Source organism: Chrysochloris asiatica, unplaced genomic scaffold, assembly GCF_000296735.1.
Source record: "Chrysochloris asiatica unplaced genomic scaffold, ChrAsi1.0 scaffold00033, whole genome shotgun sequence".
Classification (NCBI taxonomy): domain Eukaryota; kingdom Metazoa; phylum Chordata; class Mammalia; order Afrosoricida; family Chrysochloridae; genus Chrysochloris; species Chrysochloris asiatica.
Window position 1 is genome coordinate 19596784 of NW_006408551.1, and position 5713 is coordinate 19602496.

Genomic DNA, 5713 nt, shown 5'->3' on the forward strand with positions numbered 1-5713 from the left:
GAGTTCTCTGTCAATGTATGGTTGCAGCTGTTTCTGTATTAGCTTTAGTAAAACTTTCCTCACATGGGAATCAATAATATTGTTTGATGATTTCTGCTTAAGCAAGTAGAAAAGGAAAATTGAAAAATAACTCAAGTATAAAATTGTTGTTAGGTGCTGTCAAGTTGGTTCCAAGGTATACAACAGGATGAAACAATGAAAATGCTGTACCGGTCCTGTGTCATCCTCACAATTATTGTTGTTTGAGACCATTGTTGCAGTCTTATTGAATGTCTTCCTCTTTTTCACTGACCCTCTACTCTACCAAACATGATATCTTTCTCCAGAGACTGGTCCCTCCTGATCACATGTCCAAAGTACATGAAACAAAATCTGGCCATACTGATTTCTTAAGTAGCATCTGGCAGTACTACTTCCAAAACAGATTTGTTTGTTCTTCTGACAGTTCCTGGTATATTTAATATTCTTTGTCAACACCATAATTCAAAGGCATTAATTCTTCTTCCATCTTCTTTATTCATTGTCCAGCTTTTGTCTTCAGTCTTATTTATTGTCCAACTTTGCATGCACATGAGACAATTGAAAATACTATGGCTGCACCTCAAAGTAATATTATTTCTTTTTAACATTTTAAAAAGTAATATTATTTCTTTTTAACATTTTAAAAACATCTTTTGTAGCAGATTTGCCAAATGTAATACATCATTTTATTTCCTCATTGCTCTTCCATGGGCATTGATTACGGATCCAAGTAGGTAAAATCCTTGACAATGTCTCTTCTCTTTCCCCAAGCATGGTTCTAACACTTGTCTATCAGAAATTGTTAATGAGTCTTCCTCCAATTCTTTGTCACATTATACTTAAGAATATAAGTATAAAATAATAATATTGTTATTGAACGTATATGTATAAACACTATATTATGTATAAAATAATATAAGTATAAAATAATAATATGGTTATTATTATGGTATAAAATACATCTAAATAGTTAATAATGTATAGTAGTTAATAATGAGTTTAATTGACCTCTTACGGTCCTTGCTAACTCAAAAGCACCAACAATAAGTAAAGATACGCAGGAACTCATAATATAATTTACAAGACAAATGATGGCATGAAAAATATATTTTCATTTCAAGAATCTTTAATCATTTATAAAATGTGGCCTTCTATTATTAATATCATTAATACCATAATAATAACATATTATTATTTTATACATAATATGGTATTTATACATGTAAGTTCAATGAAAAAGAATATGACTTTTAAAAAGGTTCCTAGAAGATAAATACAATCTAAGCAAGCCAATCACTGTGACAAAATATCGACAAAACTGCCAATGTGTACCCTTTAAAACGTGCCAAACTAACGTTCATTGAAACCAAACCAAATGAAAGCCACTGCCATCAAGGCAAGTTTGACTACAGGACCAAGTAGAACTGCTCCTTAAGGTTTCTGAAACTGTAAATCTTTGAGGGAACAGACAGACTCATAGTTTCCCTTAGGAGCAGCTGGTGGGTTTGAACCATAGACCTTTGGGTTAATAGTTCAACACTCTACCCACTGTTCCATCAGTGCTAATTGTTCATTGAAACATTTTCAAAACAGCCAAAAGATGACAACAACCCTAGTCTTCATCAATAGATGAATGGATAAACAAAGATGTGGTATATCCATACAAAGGAATATTATTCACCCATATAGAGACATGGGAGCACAGTGGTTTTGTAGGATAAGCACTAGACTTTGAACCATAAGTTGGTGGTTCTGTTCACGCTAAGATAACAGCCTCAGAAACACTATACAGGGTCATTGTATTAGTCAGAGCTTGACTTGATGGCACTTAACAACAACAATATATGTTAGAAATGAAGTTCTGGTATATGATATGAACTGGATGAACATTGTGGAAAATGTGCTAAATTAAAAAGCCAGACACAAAAGGACAAATATTGTTTGAATCCCTTTATACGAACTATCTAGACTAGACAAAAGAGTAGAGACAGAATATTTTAGTTCTGTCAGCCATGGCCAGGGGATGGAAAGTTAATGTTAATGGGTTCAGAGTCTCTGTTCGAGGTGATGAAAAAGTTTTAGAAACAGATAGTACTGATAATTGTACAAAGGTCAATATAATTAATGTCACTGAGTTGTATAATCAAAAATGGTTAAACTTATAAATGTTATATGTGTATATATTTTACTATATTAAAGAAAAATATAGGTAGTTCCTGAATGGTGTAAATGGTCCAAGCACTCAACTCCTAACCAAGGTTAGGCTTGGTTAGGAGTTCAAACCCACCAAAAGACGCCTTGGAAGACAGGCCTGTTGATCTGCTTATGAAAGATGGCCACTTTGAAAACCCTATGGAGCATTTCTACTCTAAATTCTGCACACACGGGGTCGTCCTGAGTCAAAATTGACTTGACAGTAACTAACAACAACAAAAAAGACAATTTATGTCCAACATCTCCCACCCCCACCCTACATAACAGGTGTTCAATGAACACTTGCCAATTACTGTCAAATCAATTCCAACTGTTGTTGTTAAGCGCCATGGAGTTGGTTCAACTCATAAAAGCATTTATCAACTACTGAGTACATCTTAGCTCTCTTCATTGCCATTCGGTAACCTCTATAGCTACAATTATGGAGTCCTGGTGTGATGCTGTAGGATAAGCACTGGACTGCTAACCGCAAGATTGGTGATTCAAACCCACTAGCCACTCCTCCAAAAATCTATATTGCATTGCTATGAGTTGGAACCAACACGACAGTACTGACAGCAGCGTCACTTCCTGCTCTTGTGCTTCTTGTGCCTGTGTATCCAGTAATTGTTACCATTATTCTTAGTGCTATATACCAACATTGTACTCAGTGATCATTCAGTTCTCACAACTTGTGAATAAATATTATTGTCTTCATATTTCAAGTGAGGAAACAGGCCTTTATAGAGGCAAATGATTTGCAAAAGATCTTTCAACCAGACAGGGATAGAGGAAAGGTTTGGCTGGCTGGGTCGGAGATTAACTTTCTCCAGAAAGCTTTCCTAGAGTCACTTCACACCAGTTGCTTTCCTTATTCTTAAAGAACATAACCAAACAAAGATTCATATAATTCTTGTGCAAACTTAAAGCCTAGATTTCCTGCACTTTCTCAAACATACCCCCACCTCTATTTCTGACTTGGTAAATAGTATCATTTTCTGATCTGATAAAACAAAATCATTCTATATCTGCTTTGTCAGAGACCCCCTTTGAGTCATGCTCCAATTGCTTTCTAAACTGGTGTCTTCTGCTACAGATCCAGTTGCAGCCACGTCTACTCTATTCATGGAGACCCTATGTACGTCAGTAGAACTATGCCGTAGAGTTGTCAATGGTTGACTTTTAAAGCACTTAGGCAACCTTTAGTTGGCAGCTGTTATGAATTGAATTATGCCCCTCAAAAATGTATATATTTGTTGTTGTTGTTAAGTGCTGTTGAATCAGTTCCAACTCATAACAACCTTGCATAGTTTCCAAAGAGCACTAGTGAGTTTGAATCACTAACCTTGTGGTTCAAATTGACCCACAATGCCACACCAGGACTGTGTGTGTGTGTGTGTGTCTTGGAATCCTAACCCTTATACCTGTAGAGAGGAACCCTAGTTCTGTAGTGGTTAAGTGCTAAACAAAAAGTCAGTATTTCAAACTCACCAGCCACTATAAGAAAGATGCTTCCATAAAGATTGTTGCTGTTAGGTACCATCAAGTCCGTTCTAATGCATAGAAACTTTATACACAACAACCCCAAACCCTGCCCAATCCTGTGCCATCCTCATGATTGTTGTTATGCTTGAGCTAACTGCTGCAATTGTGCCGATTCATCTTTTTAGGGATCTTCCTTTTCTTGGCTGACTCTCCACTTTAACAAGCATGATGTCCTTCTCCAAGGACTGGTCACTCCTGATATGCACAAAATATGACAGATGAAGTCTCTCCATCCTGGCTTCTGAGGAGCATTCTGGCTGTACTTCTAACAACACAGATAAGTTTGTTCTTCTAGAAGTCCATGGTGGTGGTGGCTGTGTGCCGTGGAGTCAGTTCCGACTCATAGCGACCCTGTACAGGGCTTCTGAGGCTGTAAATCTTTATGGGAGCAGAACGCCCCATCTTTCTCCTGCAGAACAGCTGGTAGTTTTGAATTGCTGACCTTGAGGTTCTCAGCCCTATTTGCAACCACTATGCTACCAGAGCTCCTAGAAGTCCATGGTACATTCAATATTCTTCTCCAACACCTTAACTCAAATATGTCAATTCTTCTACAGTGTTCCTTATTCATTGTTCAGCTTTCACATGCAGATGAAGCTATTGAAAATACCATAAAGATTACAACCTTAGAAACCCTAGGGGCAGTTCTCTGCTCTATAGAGTAGCTATGAGTTGTAATCAGCTTGATAAGAGTGGTTTGGTGTTTTGGTTTACACCTGTGGGTTACCCTCTATTTGGGAGTAAAGTTTTCTTTGTTGTGTTAATGAGGTTGTATCAGCGTAGGAGTGTGACATAAACCTAACTATTTCTGAGTTATGAAGAGCAGCATATAAGGAGATAACTGAGGAAGATAGATACCATAGCACCTGAAGATTCCCAAAGAACCTAGGATGGCTAGAAGAGAACGGAATCTTGACCCAGAGCCACAGAGAGATAGCCTTCTCCTAGAGAAGATGACCTGAATCCATACTGCTAGCCTACTGAATTCTGAGAAAATAAGTTTCTATTTCTCAAGCCACCTACTTATACCATTCCCGCTAAAACAACACTATCAAACTGAGACATCAGCCAAGTGTATTAACAGTTTGCACTATCCAGTGCAAAATGGATATAATGACCACATAATGGCTATTAGGACTTGTTGCTGTTAGGTGCTGTTGAGTTGGTTTTGGCTCATGGTGACCCTATCTATGCACAACAGAATGAAACTGTACCTGGTTTTCTATCGTCCTCACAATGGTTATTATGTTTGAGCCCATTGCTGCAGCCACTGTCAATTCGTCTCATTGAAAATCTTACTCTTTATTGTTGGCCCCTTACTTTACCAAGCATGATGTCCTTCTCCAGGAATTGGTCCCTATTTATAATATGTCCAAAGCATGTGAGGCAAGGTTTTGCCATCTACATTTCTAAGGAGAATTCTGATTATACTAATTTCAAAACAGATCAGTTCAGCTTTCTAGCAGTTCATTATATCCTAACATTCTTTGCTAATATCATAATTCAAAGGCATCAATTCTTCTTTTGTCTTCATCATTCGCTGTCCAGTTTTTGTGTATATAAGGTGACTTAAAATATCATGACTTGTGAAAGGAACACCTTCATCCTCAAAGCAACATCTTCACTTTTTAATACTTTAAAGGGTATTTTTACAGCAGATTCACCAAATGCAAAAAGTCATTTGGTTTCTTGACTCCTGTTTCTATGGATAGTGCTTGTTGATCAAAGTAGAATGAAATATTGACAACTTCAACTTCTCCATTTATCTTGATGTTGCTTCTTGTTGTTGTTGTTGTTAGGTGCCATCGAGTCGGTACCTAGCCATAGTGACCTTATGCACAGCAGAATGAAACACTGGGTCAACCTCACCACTGTTGCCACACTTGAGTCCATCGATGCTGCCACTTGGCTAATCCATCTCATTGGGGGTCTTCCTCTTTTTCTCTGGCCCTCC